Raw genomic sequence first — 18,852 nt, forward strand, 5'->3', positions numbered from 1 at the left:
AAAGATGATGTCTTCGACAGTTTGGCATCGATGTTTGGGATATATGAGCGAACGTGAGCTACAATTATTATCAAATAAGAAATTTTTTCTGAGGTATAAGTCAGCATCACTGAAATTTTGTGAAGATTGCATCTATGGTAAATAAAGAAGGATCTCTTTCTCTTTATCACAGCAGTGGAGTAAGAAATTTTTTGAGCTAACCACTCAGATACTTGAGAGTCGCTTGATAGATCATTGGGTGGGTGTTTCTACTTCATCTTCTTCATTGATAACTATTTTCAAAAAGCTTGGATATATATTCTGAAGCAAAAATTCGATATTTTTGAAACCTTCAAAAAATTCAAGGCTCTGATGAAAATGAAAAAGGTTTGAAAATTAAATACCTACGTTCTGATAATGAAGGAGAATATTGCTTCAAAGAGTTTGATGAATTTTTTGGTGAGCTTGAAATTCAGCGACAACTTACGATTCTCGAGACATCACAGCAAAATAGTATGGCAAAGAGATTTAATAGAACACTCATGAAAAGAGTCCATAGTATGATGAGCACTGCAAAACTTGACAAGAGATTTTGGATAGAGGGTGCGTTCATAGCTTGTTACTTGATCAATCGAGTATCGACAAAATTTTTGGATTGAAAATTTTAGAAGAACTTTGGAGCGGCAAGCCAGTAAATTATTTCCATCTTCGTGTCTTTGGATGTGATACATATATGTGGATTCTAAAAGAAAAGAGGATAAAATTAGACAGAAACTCTCGAAGGTGCATCTTTCTTGACTATGCTAAAGGAGTAAGGGGTATCGGTTGTGGGACCCTCTACCCACAAGATCGTTGTTAGTCGAGATGTTATTTTTAATGAAGAATATTTTCAAGGCACCAAGAAAAAGTAAGATGATGAAGCCATTACTTCTATTAAGTTTTTTGATGCAGGTGATGAGGTACAAGCAGAGCAAGTATAGGTGAACGATGAGATAGTTGATGATGGACCAGATGCAGAGTCTCTGCAATCCTCTGAGGATGCCATCTTACTGGAAGAGCCACCAATAGAGTCTGAGCGATCTAGGAGGGTTATTAGATTTCCTCCCAAGTATGATGACTGTGTCACTTCTTTCATTCTTTCTGCTAACCATGTTTGTGCTTATGTTGCTTTGACGGAGGAGGACGAGCCATGCAACTTCATACAGGAAGGCATATGAGTCTACCAATGCTGAAAAGTGGCATTATGCTATGGAGGAGAAGATGGAGTCACTTCGAAAGAACAAGATATGGGAGCTTGTAGTTTTACTGGAGGAGAGGAGTCCGATTGGATGTTGGTGGGTCTATAAAGTGAAGAAAGATACAGATGAAAATGTGGAGAGGTTCAAAGCATGTTTGGTGGTAAAAAATTATTCTTAGAAGCTAGAAATTAATTTTGATGAAATCTTTTCATCCGTGGTTGTCTTACTACTATTCGGATTATTTTGGCGCTCACGGCAGTCATGGATTTAGAGCTGAGCAGATGGATGTAAAGATGACTTTTTTGTATGGTGACTTAGAGGAGGAGATTTATATGGTGCAACCTATAGGTTTTGTTGAAAAAGGCAAGGAGGAGTTGATTTGTCGGCTGAACAAATCATTGTACGGTCTCAAATAGACATCGAGATATTGGTACAAGTGATTTGATTCTTTTATTATGAGTTTGGGATTTGATCGACTAGAGACAGATTATTGTACATATTTCTGCAGTTATGATAATAGGAGCTTCTGTATCTTGCTGTTATATGTCGACGATATGGTGGTCGTAGGAAATAGCCGGAGTCGGATATTAGATTTGAAAACTCAATTGGCTGGAGAGTTTGAGATGAAGGACTTAATCGTGAATTAAATACTCGGGATGAAAGTGCTACGGAAGAGGAAGAATAGGAAGGTCTGGCTTTCACAAAAGAGATATGTGGAGAAAGTTCTGCGGCACTTTAATATGCAGAATGCAAAGTCGATGTCTACCCTATTTTCTATTCAATTGAAATTGTCAGCAGAGCAATCACCCAGTACAGAAGCAGAAAAGGCTGATATGACTCGGGTACCATATTCATCAGCAGTAGGGAGTCTTATGTTTGTCATGGTATATACAAGACCAAACATTGCACAAGCAGTGGGAGTTGTGAGCTGGTATATGGTGAATTCAGGTAGCAACCATTGAACACAGTAAAGTGGATCCTTCGGTATTTGAGGGGGATGACTGATCATTTACTCTGTTATGGTTCAGCAGGTTTGGAGTGCATTGGGTATGTTGATTCTGATTTTGCAGGTGATCGAGACAAGAAGAGATCTACCACAGGCTATGTGTTCTCCATGGGTGATGGTGCTATTAGTTGGGAGTCTAAGCTTCAATCAATAGTGGTATTATCAACGACAAAGGCAGAGTATATTGTAGTGGCACACGCATATAAAGAAGCTCTCTGGCTCAAGAGGCTTCTTGGAGACTTCAAGGTGAAGCAAGATGTGATGAGCATGAATTGTGATAGTCAAAGCACGTTGAACTTAGCAAAAAATCTGGCGTTTCACTCTCGGACGAAACATATTGACATTCGCTATCACTTTATGAGGGATATGGTTGATGATGGTCTAATTTCATCGCTGAAAATTCATATTGATGCAAATCCAACAGATGTGTTGACAAAGCCGGTGACTCCGGAGAAGTTTAATTGGAGCAAAGCTTCTCTTGATTTTGGAGCTACGTGAGGAGTGGAAGGTTGGCAAAACCTTCAGGGATGACATTCTTATGAGTTTGGCACATGTTTTTAAGTGAGAGAATTGATAGGATAAAGCCCATGTGATGAAGCCTGACCGGACCCAGCAGGCAGGCCAGGCTCATCCCAGACCCACATGTGAGCGTGGCCCAACACGGGTGCACGCGGGCCAGCCCAGCTCATTTGCGGGCATGGCGTACCACAGTCTACTGCATTTTTGTGGTCCACGGTAAGTGCATGGACCGAGCGCCCATTTTCAAGGTATTTTTCGCAGTCCACGGTAGATCGACGTCCATTTTTTCGGTGTTTCTCGCAGTCTACACTAGTTCTTATGGATCGAAGGCACGATCGGACGATCTCCCTCACTCCCGATGATGATCCAACAGTTGATGGCGATTCTCCATTTTGATTTGGGCTGTTTCATGATTGTTTGAGATGTTTTTTGGCCTGTTTGATGTAGATCGGATGGTAGGGAAGGTTTTTTGATTTCTACCTCGATTCGGAGTCCATTTTTGACACGGTTTGGACATGATTTTATCTGATAACGAGCTCTATTTAAAAGGAGGGCCTTGGTAGAGTTTAACAGCAGCCCGAGAGCAATAAAAATTAAAAAAAAGGGGTCCAAAAGAAGAGAAAAAATAAGAGAGGCGTGAGATTCCTTTGAGAGAAAAAAAATAAAAGAGTATTTTTTTTTTTTGTAAAAGAGAGTCTGTGTAGCTTTTTATTTTTTTCTCCAATTTTATACTTCGTTGTGCCATAGGTTATTAATAGAAGAATGTTGAGGAAGTTTTGTCCGTAGACGTAGGCCAACAATCAGATCGAATCACGTAAATCTGGTATACTTTTTTTTTCTTATTTTTATTGCTTATTTATCTCTTCTATTTTATATTTTATATTTGTTTTAATTATTTTTTTCTACAGTGTGGATCCAAATATGCTCAATCGTAAATCCTTTTAGGACGTACTTGAAAATAATAAAAGCACGGAGAGAATGGGAAGAGGAGCCTTCGAAGCCATTCTATTCCCAACCATGCACGAAACTTTCCGTGACCAGTGTCCACAAACGCTCCCTACTTGTCCGTAGGCAGGTTCTGGAAGACCGCCTATACGAAACTTCGAGGGAAGCCGGAAAATAGAATTAGGAGCAGGCAGAAGGCAACGCGTATCTCCTGAAAAAGCAAGCAACTCTAGAGAGACACGAAAGAGATGCAAGAAGTCTTCGTGGAGTCGGTCATGAAATTGATGACTTCATCTGAATGGTGCTCTTTCCGTTAGAACAAGTGCTTTTCCTTTTTGAGTAAAGCATTGGAACAAGTGCGAAAGATGCCGCTCTTCTTCCACCATCACGACATGACGTCTGAATTGTCCACATCAAGCGGTGGTTGGCATCTTTCCAGTTTGCTTCCGCACTTGCTCACATATGAGTAGTGATGTCGGTCTGAACCGACTGGCTCAACCGGGGGAAAGAAAAAAAAGGGTGGAAGCTGGAAGCAGACGGAAAAGGTCTCAAGGCAGGAGAAAATGGAATTTTTTTTAATATTTTAATATTTTTTATTTTTTAAACTATCTCTTCTTTCAACTTATTTTTAAAATTACTATCGATCTCAAAATCACTATTTCAATCGACGATTTCACGATCATCTTGACACTGACATGGTCAGGAGTAAAATCGCCGGTTGCACCGGTGATTTTAAAAATCGCTGACTTAACTAGCAATTTCTCTTCTTTATTTTTTTTTTGGAGTGGGGTGAGCACACCAAAGATAGAGTGGGAGAGGGTGGGGTTTGGGGGGCACGGGGCTGGCAGGAGGTGGCATGGGCAAGGAAGAGGGGGGCCAGCGAGGGTTGCGGGGGGCACAGGCGGGTCGGCCTGGGGGAGAGGGGGGGGGTGGGAGGAAGGAAAAAGAGAAACAAAAGAGAAAAAAATAAAATATTTTTATTTTTATTTGATTAATAATCAATTATTATTATTTGATTAATAATAAAATATTATTTTTAAAAAAATAATAAGAAAAAATAAATTAATTATTTGATTAATAATAAAATAATGAGGAAAAGAAAAAGATAAATTATTGTTTTTATTATTTGATTAATAATAAATTAATAAAATTTTATTATTATTTTTATAATTTTTAAAATTAATATTTTTTATTATTTAAAATTTTATTTTAAAAATTTAGATTATTTTATTATTTTTAAAAAATAAAAGTAATATCAAAGTAGCAATTTGATTAATAATAAGTTATTATTATTTGATTAATAATAAGTTATTATAATTTGATTAATAATAATTTGACGTCGTCATGGTATAGCAGCAACCATGGTTCTGAATCAACTTTCTGATCTGTGTTAGGAAGTGACAGTGCGTGCTCTGCACGGAGCCGCAGGGGGAGAAGAAAGAAAGTTAAAAAAATAAAATAAAAATTATAAATAAATAAATAAATAAAATATATTTTTAAAATTATTTTTAAAAAATTATTTTTAGAAAGAATTATTTATTAATAAAAAATATAAATAAATAAATAAAATATAAAAAATATTTTTTTCAGAAAGTCACCCTTTGAAAGGTCAACTCACTACAAATATTTTAAAAATATAAATAAATAAATAAATAAATAACTAAATAAATAAAATATTATTACTATTTAATATTTATTATTTTTATTATTATATTGTTTAATACTTATTTATTTTTTTTGTTTTTTTTCTTCATTTTCTTCCTTCCCTTCCTCCCACCACCCACCAACCTCCCTCTACCAGCCGTTGACCCGTGCGACACCACCGCCGCCCCTCTAACTAATTATTAATCAAATAATAATATTTATTACTAAATAAAATTAATCTTTTTATTAATCATATAATAATATTTTTTTTATTAATAAAATAATAATATTTAATTACTAATTATCCAATCCAATGCGATTTCAAATTATTTTTTAAAATTAAATTTTTTTAGTATTTAAAAATTTATTTTAAAATGAATATTTTCTTATTATTTTATTATTTTTAAATATTTATAGTTTTTTATTATTTAAAAATTTATTTTAAAAATTAATATTATTTTATTATTATTAAAAAGATCAAAATTATTTTTTAAAATTAAAATTTTCTTAGTATTTTAAAATTTTATTTTAAAATTAATTTTTTTTATTTTTAAAATTAATATATATATATATTTTTCTTCCTCTCAGACCCCCGACCGATCCGCCTCTGCCCTATCACGGCCCAGCCCATAGGGCTCTTGAGCCTGGCAAATTTTGGAGAGCCCAAAATAGAGCCCGACGGGAGGAGGAAGACTCCTAATCGGAGTCTTCTTCCCCTCTGACCCCGATGAAATCGGACCCATGGAGTCTAGCTTAGGGTAGAATAGCTCCCCTATAAACCCTCCTTCCCTCCCTTAAGACTCTCCATCGGTGATCTTCGAGCTTGATCTCTTGATTTCTTCCATTGAAGCTGTGACCTCTCGTACTCGTGCTCGTCAGAAATTGGAGCCGACGACGCTGCTGAAGCTTGAGGTAAACCCTTCTTCTCCTTCCTCTCTTCCTTCCTCTCTTTTTCATGGCTTCGTGCACCCTCTCCGACCTTCGGGATCGCTGGAAAATCCATGAACAAGGTGACCCCTGTTTTGCTCTGTTCGGTCGGGCCATCTTTCTCTCTTTTTCGAAAACCGATGCCGCCAGTCGCGGCATCTCACCACTAGGATGGGACCCTCACCTCCCAGCCTTCCTTCCCTATGGGTCTTGGCCACCGGCAACGGGTCAATGACCGAAAAACAAAAAGAAAATGGTGGGGTCCCTGTTTTTCCAAATTTTCCTCCACCGGTTGGACCTTGCCGTCGGCCTTCTCTTGCCCTGTCACCGTCAACCAGGTGCCACCACCCTCGCCGGAGCTCGAGCTACCAAGCTCCTCCCTCGGGTCCTCCCCTACTCGACCAAGGAAGATGAAGAAAGATGAAAACGGGAGAAGGAAGAAAGAAAAGAAAAGAAAAAGAAGAAGGAAAAAAAAAGAAAAAAAAAGAAAAGGAAAGAGAGAAAGAGAAAAAAATAGAAAAATAGAAAAAAAGAAGAAAGAGAGAATTTTCTCTCTCTCCTCTTTCTCCTTTCTCTCTCTTTCCTCTCTCCTCTCTCCTCTCTCTATCTTTTCTCTATATTTTCTCTCTCTAAATTCTCTCTCTAGATTTTTTCTCTCTTTTATGGATTTTATCTCTCTAAGGTCTTTCTACTCTCTCTCTGATTGCATCACAGATCCTAGGATAAATTTGAAATAAAAATATGATGATTTGAGATTGCTTTGAAATTCGTGTAGTAGATCTGATCTCAGTCTGATCCTTTTCGAAATTTATAACATTTGATTCATATTAAGTCATCCTGATAGGACCTCTGATGATCTTGATCATGATTGCCTCATCTGAAGGATACGAAGATTCTTTCTTCACTTTCTCTCTCTACTTTTTTTCTCTAGAATTTTCTCTCTCTTCATGAATTTTCTCTCTCTCGAAGTCTTATGGATCAGTGGAGGATCCAGATACATAGATAAATCTTAATTTTGATTAATCCTAAGAGAGGTCCTCGATTTGTGTTATTAGGATCGATTGTCGGTAATTTCTCTATATATGATTTTTATATTTGATCAGGATTATGAAGAGATGATTGTCTGCATATAATATCGAGTGAAATATTTTGTTAGAGAAATTCATAAATTAAAGAAGAACATTGATTTCTGTACTTGGATCAGCCATCGGTAAAGGTAAGAATTCCTATACATGATCATCATTATATATGTTATTTTACCGTTGGTTTTATCTCATTGATTTTGCATCGTTGGATTTGAGATCGATGAATTTGTTATATCTAAGACACTGTTATTTATTTATGTGATTTTGAGCATGAGTATGTTATATCAATACATATGTATCAGTGATTGATGGCATGATTATATGGGTATGACATATTTATTGCACTGCAAAATTTGAATTGATTAATGAAGTCAAATATTATAATTTCATGAAAAATAAAAAAAAAGAAAAATATGGTTTGGACTGGCCTTGTCATGTGGAATAACCTGCCAGGAGCTTATGCCTGGGATAGCCCCCACAGGCTTATGTGTGGAAGAATATGATCCGAGAAAGATCATGAAGAATCTGATTCGAGAAAGATCATGAATAATTTGATCCGAGAAAGATCATGGCCACTTTGATCCAAGAAAGATCATGAATATTTCGATCCGAGAAAAATCACAGAAATTGATCCGAATAAAAGATCGTCGCATGATCCTGGAGTCCAAAGCCAAAGCCAAAAAGAAAAGGATTAAAGACGATGTGATAATGGAAAAAAATAGAAAGATAAGACATGAAACAATCATTGAATAAAATTGTTTCACTTATTAACATATGATAATGCATCTCTTTTGATAAAACAGATAATCTATAAATGTTTGCAGTATTCTGGACAGTGAACATCGACTTTTATGTGTTATTGCTTATCTTTATTTTTATATTATATTATTATATTGGTGTGATATGAAAATTCTTATTGGACTGTAAAGCTCACACCTCTTCATCTTTCTTTTCTTTTTAGAGTTACAAGATGTCCATGGTTGGCTATGGTATGAATTTATGAGTGAGCGGATGCATAGATAGAGTACCGTTGATACCTGATCAGAGGATTGAAGGAATATTAATTGTAATTATATAAGTTTTATGAATTATTATTGAAATTAAATATTATGGTTGATGAGATTGTAATGATTTAATTTGGTCTTGCATATTCTTTAGGACTTGCTCTAAGGAGTGTGCGGCCATCACGTATCCGATCCGGATGTTAGGTTCGGGGCGTAACAGAATGGTATCAGAGCTTAGGTTTAAGATTATCAGAGATTATGAAGAGATATTAAAATTTTATGTAAGATCAATAGGATGTGACAAAATGGTATTAGAGCTCAGGTTATGATCATTAAGGATTATAATATAAGTGATTTAAATATTATAAAGTAATAACAGAGTTTAGGTTATGGTCATTGGAGATTATGATATAAGTGATTAGGATTTGATAAAATGATATTAGAGCTTAAGTTTAAGTTACTGGAGATTATGATGTGATATCAAAACTTTATGCATGATCAATAGGATGTGACAGAGTGATATCAGAGAATATGATAGAACAGTATTAGAGCTCAGGTTTAAGGTCACTAGAGATTGTTATATAAGTGATATCAAAACTTTGAGATTATAATCAATAGAGTATGATAGATAATATCAGAGTTTAAGGTTATAATCATTAAGGATGTAATAGAATGATATTATAGTTTAGGTTATGATCATTAGAGAATATGATTTAAGTGGTATTTGAGCTTAAGATTATAATTATTTAAAATTATGACTTTAGTGATATTTAAACTTAGGTTATGATCATGAGGAACATGATAGATATAAAAGAGAAGATTCAATATTTAGATATTAAGATGAAATTTATGCATAAGTGGCATATGATATCTATAATAGAATTGACGAGTTATATCTTAGATTTCAATTAGTAAGGTTGACCTAAGTATGAAAAGAGTTGACCTTGGAATGAAGTGGGAGGTATTGATAAGTTATGTTGAGTATATTAGATGATTTTAGAATGTAAAACTTATATGATTGAAGATCATGATATTTTTTTTTTTAAATTCGATGATAATTGTCTGAGCAATATGAATTTTGGACTTATTGTTGCTCCTAGATTGATTTTGATGTTTACAAAGCAGATTGAAGGGATACAAATATTTTTATTTGAAAAAGTCTTTATGCTCTTCAGGGGCAAAATCATAATTTTACTAAAATCCTGATTTGATAGTATCATTTGGTAGAACAAATGATTTGTAATCTATTGGTGAAAATTTTATTGTTTTTGGACTTATATTTTTGAAGTTATGAATGTTTGAAGTGCATGAGTCGACTCATGAGTCAACTCATGGCACAATGAGCTGCTTGGCACGCTAAAATTTCCCTTGGCACGCTGGTTTTTTTGGTTTGGCACGACCTGTGAGTCGACTCATGAGTCGACCCACAAGGCATGAGTCGACTCATGAGTCGACTTCTGCTGTTTTGGGTCAAAATATCCAGAAACCCAAATCTCTGATTTTTGCAACAGAGGTCGACTCATGAGTTGACCCCTGAAGCATGAGTCGACTCATGAGTCGACCTCTGCGACGGAAATTGTCGCAACGGCTAGTTTTTTGCCCGTTTTAGTTGCCTTTAATGCTCACGTTAAATGCTCTAACGGCTCTTTTTCTGCCTAAAATATTTTCCCTTGTTTCTTAAAGCTATAAAAGGTTTCTAAAGGTGAAAAACAAAAAGGGGATCTACAATATACACGAGAGATACAAGAGATCTACAATATACACAAGAGACATACGAGAGATTTTGAAAGAGAAAAGCAAGAGCGTTCAAAAGGGTATTCAAGAGCATTCAAAGAGAGGGTTTTTCAAGCCAACTTTTCAACCTTGATCAAGAGCTCTTTCAAAGCTTTCAAGAAGCCTTCAATCAAAGCTCACCTATTCTTCAAGCGTTCATTCAACTCTTCATCCACCTTGAGAAAATCCAAAAAGGGGCTTCTTCATTTGAGTAAAGTATATTTAATGTTTTATTCGCTCATTTAAGGAGCTATTTTTGTACTTATTTGTACTCTAAACTGTCTTACTCTTTGTGAGTAATTATTCTTGTTTTTGGAGGGTTTTCAAAACAAGGGAAGGTTGATCCGAACCTGAAATCGGAGTATATTGGGTTGGCTTGTACCCGAAAAAAGTGGACTAGCTTGGGATAGCTAGTGTCGGAGTTTTTGACATTTGTATTCGGGTTGAATACAAGTATAGTGGATTGGAATTCCCAAGTAGGAGCTTGGGGAGTGGATGTAGGTGCAAGGTTGGCACCGAACCACTATAAATCCTTGTGTTTGTGGTGTGCTTTATTGTTTCTCTTTATTTCTTTATTATATCCTTGCTTTCTTGCTTTAGGTAATTAATCTTGAACTAAAGTCTTTCTTCTCATTCATCAAGATTTTAACAAATACTTTTCATAATAATTAGTTAATTTTTCAAAAACCCAATTCACCCCCCTCCTCTTGGGTTGCATAGCTGGGCAACAAGTGGTATCAGAGCCCGGTGCTCTAGCCCTTCTTTGATCTAACAATCAAAGAGCCAAAGATCTATGGCAACCCATGTCGGTACTTTTCTAGCCGAGGGGCAATCTACCAACCGACCTCCACTTTTCAATGGTTCTAATTACACCTATTGGAAAGCTCGGATGAAGATATTCGTACAAGCACTCGACTATGATATGTGGAGTATCATAGTGAACGGTCCTCACACACTCACCAAGATTATAGATGGTGAGGAGTCAACCAAACCCGAGAAAGAATGGGATGAGGTTGATAAGAAATTGGCACAATTAAATGCTAAAGCTATGAATGTTCTTTATTGTGTACTTGATGCAAATGAATTTAATCGCATTTCTACTTGTGCATCTGCTAAAGAAATATGGGATAGGTTAGAAGTAACCCATGAGGGAACAAATCAAGTAAAAGAGTCTAAAATAAACATGCTTGTGCATAAATATGAATTATTTAAAATGGAGCATGATGAGTCCATAACTGCTATGTTTACTCGTTTTACTGATATAATTAATGGTTTGAAGAGTCTTGGCAAATCTTATACTAACAGTGAGCTTGTAAGGAAGATTCTCAGGTCATTGCCAAGAACTTGGGAAGCCAAGGTGACTGCCATCCAAGAAGCAAAGGACTTGAACACTCTACCTCTAGAAGAGCTTCTTGGATCCTTGATGACTCATGAACTTAGCATGAAGCAACATCAAGAGGATGAAGTCAAAAAGAAAAGAACCATTGCCCTCAAATCCACAGCTTCGCCTGATGATGAAACGGATGACACTGAAGATGAAGAACAGGATGAAGAGATGGCACTCATCACCCGGAGATTTAAGAAGTTTCTAAGAAAAAGGAAACAGGGGATGAGAAAGAAGTCATTCACAAAAAGGGAAACAAAGCAAAGAGAAAGAGAAAGATCAACCCCTTATATGCTACGAGTGCAAGAAGCCGGGACATTTCAAATCCGAATGTCCACAACTGAAGAAAGGTCCTAAAAAGTTCAAAAAGAAAGTAATGATGGCGACTTGGAGTGCGAGTGATGACTCAAGTTCTGATGAGGAAACCTCAACAGAACAAGCCAACCTATGCCTTATGGCACACGAAAATGAGGTAACTTCTGAATCCCCTAGTGAATTTACTTTTGAAGAATTGCATGAAGCATTCTATGATTTAATTGATGAATTAAAGAAACTAGGGATGAAAAATAAAGAACTGAAATTGGAAAATCAGTCCTTAGTGAAACAAGCTGAAAACCTTTCAATTGAAAAATCCACCTTAATTCAAGAAAATCAAAGCTTTAAGAATGAAATTAACAAGCTGAAACCTATAGTAGATAAGTTCACCTTAAGTTCAAACAAACTAAATATGATTCTTGATAATCAAAAAGCTGTATATGATAAGGCTGGACTTGGCTATAACCCCTTGAAGAAATAAAAATTTCTGAAGAATATTTATGTAAATTATTCAAGTAACAAGACTACAAATATTACTTGTTTCAAATGTGGTAGAATAGGACATAAATCATACACATGCCTTATTAACAAATCTGCAAACACAACTATAAAGAAAATATGGGTTCCAAAAGGAACTATTTTGACTAACCTAAAAGGACCCAAGAAAGCTTAGGTACCTAAGACAGAAACATGACTTTTGCTTGCAGGTGTGTCTAACATCCCAAGGAGGAAACAGGAAATGGTATCTTGACAGTGGATGCTCGAGACACATGACTGGTGATGAATCACAATTCATCACGCTTGATGCTAAGGATGGAGGGATGGTCACCTTTGGAGATAATGGCAAAGGAAAGATCATCGGGATAGGTAATATTGGTATCACTCCCTCCAAATACATTAAAAATATTTTGTTAGTTAAAGGTTTAAAGCATAACTTACTTAGCATTAGTCAATTTTGTGATAAAGGGTATAAAGTTATTTTTGAATCATCTGTTTGCATTGTGACTAGTCCTATTAACGATGGCATTAAATTTATAGGACATAGGCATGGCAATGTTTATATAGTAGATTTGAATGATTTAGCTAAATTAGACATGCAATGCCTAGTTTCCTTGAATGCTAAAGTTAATGAGACTAGTTGGCTTTGGCATCGTAGACTTGCATATATTAGCATGCATTCTCTTTCAAAATTAATTAAGAAAGAATTAGTTCTTGGTTTGCCAAAACTAAATTTTGAAAAGGATAGAATTTGTGATGCATGCCAATTAGGTAAACAAACTAGAGTTTCATTTAAATCCAAAAATATTGTTTCAACTTCTAGACCTTTAGAGCTCTTGCATATGGACTTATTTGGACCAACTAGAACCACTAGTCTAGGAGGAAAACGATATGGTTTTGTAATTATAGATGATTACTCTCGTTTTACTTGGGTTTTTTTTTTGGCACACAAAGATGAAACTTTTCATATTTTCACTAAATTTCATCGAAAAGTCACTAATGAAAAAGGATTTTCAATTCAAAATATTAGAAGTGATCATGGAACTGAATTTAAAAATCAAGACTTTGAAAATTTTTGTGATGAAAATGGAATTGGCCATAACTTCTCTACTCCTAGGACACCCCAACAGAATGGGGTAGTTGAAAGGAAAAATAGAACCTTAGAAGAAATGGCCCGTACCATGCTTTGTGAAAGCAACCTTCCAAGATATTTTTGGGCGGAAGCAATTAACACAGCATGTTACATTTTAAATCGTGCTTTGATTAGACAATTTTTAAAGAAAACCCCCTATGAACTTTGGAAAGGAAGAAAACCAAATATTGCATATTTTTATGTTTTTGGTTGCCGATGTTTTGTATTAAATAATGGCAAAGAAAAACTTAGTAAATTTGATGCAAAATCAGATGAAGCAATCTTTCTAGGTTACTCCTCCACTAGTAAAGCATTTAGAGTTTTCAACAAAAGAACTTTAGTAGTTGAGGAGTCCATACATGTTGTTTTTGATGAATCTAACGATCTTCCTTCAAGGAAGAATGAGGGTGTTGATGATGCAGATCCACTAATAGAAGGTATGAAGGAGATCACTCTGAAAGATTCAGCAACTCCAGAAGACAAGGATCAAGAAGACAAACAAGATGAGAGAGGTGAAGAAATTCAAGAACAACCTCAAGGTACAAATGACCTACCCAAGGAATGGAGGTATGTTCACAACCACCCTAAGGAGTTAATTATTGGTGATCCTATGCATGGGGTAAAAACCCGTTCTTCACTTAGAGATGTAGTTAATCATTGTGCTTTTGTATCTCATCTTGAACCTAAAACTTTTGAAGAAGCTGAAAATGATCATAATTGGATTAATGCAATGCAAGAGGAACTTAATCAATTTGAAAGAAATAATGTTTGGACCTTAGTATCAAGACCTAAAAATTATTCAATAATTGACACAAAATGGGTCTTTAGAAACAAATTAGATGAGCATGGTAATGTAATTAGAAATAAAGCAAGACTGGTTGCTAAGGGATATAATCAAGAAGAAGGAATTGATTTTGATGAAACCTTTGCACCTGTTGCTAGATTAGAAGCTATTAGACTTCTACTTGCATATGCTTGCTTTATGAAATTCTAATTATTTGAAATGGATGTTAAAAGTGTATTTTTAAATGGATATATTACTGAAGAAGTATATGTAGAACAACCCCCTAGATTTGAAAATCATGCTTTTCCTAATCATGTCTTTAGATTAAATAAAGCTTTATATGGATTAAAACAAGCACCTAGAGCATGGTATGATAGGCTAAGCAAATTTCTACTAAATAATGATTTTTCAAGAGGTAATGTAGATACAACCCTCTTTATTAAAAGAAATCAAAATGATATGCTAGTTATACAAATTTATGTTGATGACATAATTTTTGGGTCTACTAATGAATCTCTTTGTCAAGACTTTGCTAAGCTTATGCAGGGGGAGTTCGAGATGAGCATGATGGGAGAACTCACCTTCTTCCTCGGACTCCAAATCAAACAATCAAAAGAGAGAATCTCCATCACCCAAAGCAAGTACACCAAGAAACTACTCAAAAGATTTGGAATGGAGAACTGTAAACCAATTGACACACCAATGAGTCTCTCATGTAAGCTTGACAAGGATGATGAAGGTAAATGTGTAGACTTAAAATACTATAGAGGTATGATTGGCTCATTATTATATTTAACTGCAAGTAGGCCTGATATCATGTTTAGTGTTTGTTTATGTGCTAGATATCAATCTAATCCTAAAGAATCTCATTTGAATGCTGTTAAAAGAATCTTTAGATACTTAAATGGTACTCAAACTCTAGGGTTATGGTACTCTAAGGACTCACAAATTGATTTATTAGGATATTCAGATGCTGATTTTGCTGGATGTAAATTAGATAGAAAAAGCACAAGTGGAACCTGCCAATTTCTTAGAGTTAACCTAATCTCATGGTTTAGCAAGAAACAAAATTCGGTGGCACTGTCTACGGCTGAGGCCGAATACATTGCAGTCGGAAGTTGTTGTGCTCAAATCTTGTGGATTAAGCAACAACTCGAAGACTTTGGAATCAAACTTAATGAAACACCAATAAGATGTGATAACACAAGTGCCATAAATCTATCTAAAAATCCAATTCAACACTCAAGATCCAAACATATTGAAATAAGACATCATTTTATAAGAGAACATGTTCAAAATAAAAATATAATTCTTGAATATGTTTGCACTGAAAATCAATTAGCTGATATCTTTACAAAGGCCCTTAGTGAGGATAGATTCTGTGAAATTAGGAGAAATCTAGGAATTCTAGATCCATATGCCTAAATTTTTCTCAATTTCCAAGAATTGATGTCAAAAATTCTTAGAGCTCATTTTTCAACATCTATCCTGGTCCCAAAAGCTTAAGTTTATCATTCTAAAAACTTATCTTTGAGCAAAACTCCTTCTCCCAAAATTTCAAATTTTTTGGAATTTATTCATATTTTTTCTGAATTTCTGAACTTCATGAGTCGACCCCCATGAGTCGACTCAATGGCAAACTTGTTATTTCCTCAAACTTTTCACGGGCTCATTGTTTTTATACGGGATCCTGTTCGTGAGCCAACTCATCCTTTCATCTTCCTCCTTCCAAAAGCCGACTTCCCCATTTCCTTTTGCTCCAAATCCAAGGATCTAGCTCGAGGCACTTCTCCCTCCTCCTCTCCACCAAAAATCGCCACCTTGGAAAGAGATTTTTGTGCCTTCTCCCATTGTTTGGCACAGTTGGAGCGTGCCCTAGCACTCCACCGTTCTTCCCAAATCCACCTCTTTTCTCCACCAAAATCCCTCTTCACTCTCTTGTGATCCCTCCTCCACTCATTCACTTGTTCCTCCAAGTCTCCTTGCCTGCTACTGTAGTGAATATGGCTCCGAAGATGAAGCTTCCCCAAAGAAGAAAGTCAGTCCGTGAGCCTGAAGAAAATGTCTGAAAGAAAAGGCAAGCTGCTCAGTCTTCCACTGCTCCCACTCCAGCTTCTGTATCTGCTCAAGGTCCCCCTCAATCCTCCCTAAGCCCCAGTAAGAATCCTCTATCTGATAGAAAAGTTGAAACCGGGAAGAATATAGATTTTCGGTTCTTTGAAAAAGAGGGTTTTACATTTGCAACCAAGATTAAAAACCAAGGATGGGGTTTCTACTGCTCCCTTAAGGAAGTCACCTATGTTGACCTAGTTAGAGAATTCTACCAGAATCTACATTATGGAAATGGGTCAGTGACTTCAACAGTCAAGGGTATTGATATTTGCTTGGATTCTAGTATATTGGGAGAAATACTTCATTTGCCTAGTGAGGGTTATTCTTATATGGAACTCCCAGTAAAAGAAGAGGGAATCAGAGTTATTCTAGGGGGAACTTATTCAGGGAGTTTAAATAAATTAGAAGCAAAGATTTTGTCTATTGAGATGAGGATCCTGCATCAGATGGTAACGAAGCTCTTCTTTCCTAGGAGTGGTAGGCATGATTTACTTTCCAGCAGAGATGTATGTATCATGTTTCATGTCATCACTCAGACCCCCCTGAACCTCCCTGCACTTATGATAGAGGCCATGAGAGAGACTTTGAACAGATCCAAGGCACACTTGCCTTTTGGTATGGCCCTTACTCGAGTATTTAGGAGGTTTGGAGTTAGCTGTGAGGGGGAGGCTTCTACTAAGCTCTCTCATGTGGACACTTTCAACCAACACACCCTGCACCGAATGGGATTTACAAAGACTGATGGTGGTTGGATCAAGGGATCTGAGGAGAGAGCTGAGGAGAGAGCTGGAGAGAGAACTGAAGATAGAGCTGAAGACAGAGTTGAAGACAGAGTAGAAGAAGAAGGTCCATCATCTCCTATCCATGACTTCAGGGCAGCATCACCAAATATCCAGTTCATTCCTGATACAGAGGCTGGCCCTTCAGAGTTCACCAGGATGCCCACACTAGTGTATCAGCCAGAGACCAGAGCACCTCAATCAGAGTTCAGACTGGCTGATGATCAGATCGAGCAGATATCACAGCGTGTGGCCTCTTTGCTATCTAGTCAGTGGAGCAGTACTACTTTTGCACCAGGAGCCACTTCTTCTGATCAGACCATGACTCCATACATATCCACTGTGTTTCAGATGATATCAGATCAGTCCATCCGGATTCAGCAGCTTGAGGACACCGTCTGGAGACTGACTGACAGAGTTCTTGACTTGCAGGGGCAAGTCCTTGCTTTGGCCCATCCTCAGCCACAAGAGTCCACTATTGAGGTCACAGACCTCACTGCAGAGGCTGGCAGGCTCAGAGGAGCACTGGAGGGTGGATATGAGTTACTGAGGAGAGAGATCCGAGGATCGAGTGAGCATGCATCCACTCAGTTCACTGCTCTACTTCAGTCTGTTTCCAGAGTACTGAACGTACTTGATTCCATCAGACTCACCCTTTCTGTTCAGTCCTTAGCCTCTCAGCGTTCTCAGCCACCCAGTTCATCTCGCTCTCCTGCTCATGCCAGAGGCAGACGGGGTAGAGGACGCACTTCTGATCGAGATCCATCAGCTTCTCATCCCATATCTGATGACTCCGATCCATGACTTGTCTTGATCATTACTAGATCCTAGGTGTTAGTGTCTTGTTCTAGGATCTGTATTTTGGGGCCATGTATTGACAATTAGCTGGTTGACTTTTATATTATGAACTATGTATTGAAACAATTATGGTTTTATGGTATCATCTTTTACTTATTATTTCTACCTTTTGTAATGATGTCGATCATATTTTGGTTATATATATTCTCCTTGTTGAAATATTGTCTTCTCTTTGTTGTTGTTTGCTGTTAATAATTGCTGTATTAAGGGGGAGCAAACATCTATGATAAACTCTTAAGGGGGAGAAATTAAAGAATGTTTCAGAAAAAGGAGGAGTTAACCATGTTTGATGATATCAAAAAGGGGGAGAAATTAAACAAAAAAAATCCATCAAAAGCAAAACTACAAATTATGAGAAATTAATGAATGAATTGGAGAATTTAAAAAACAATATCAAAAGTACAACGCTAAGTACAATACAAATAAGTAACTTTTAAATTACTTCTTTACATATGCTCTGATTTGCTTTAAAAATTTAAATATGCTCTGATATACTTCAAAATTTCAACTTGCTCTGATACATCTTTTGAAATTTTATTTACCTTGATACATATAAGAAATTCAACTTGCCTTGATACATCTTAAGAAATTTAACTTACTCTGATACATCTTAAAATTTTTAACTTGCTCTGATACATTATAAAATTTTTTTTTCTGATAACATTGTAAAATTATTTTTCTTGCTCCGATACATTGCAAAATTTATTTTTCTCTTGCTCTGATACATCTTAAACTCAAAATGATCTAATACACTTTCCAAATCAACTCTTAAACATGCTTTGGCACACATAATTATTTTTTATATCAAAAGTAATTAAAGCACATAATTATTTTTTGCTCTGATGCTAAAACTAAAATCAAATGAGAATG

Source organism: Elaeis guineensis, chromosome 3 (genome assembly GCF_000442705.2).
Source record: "Elaeis guineensis isolate ETL-2024a chromosome 3, EG11, whole genome shotgun sequence".
NCBI lineage: Eukaryota > Viridiplantae > Streptophyta > Magnoliopsida > Arecales > Arecaceae > Elaeis > Elaeis guineensis.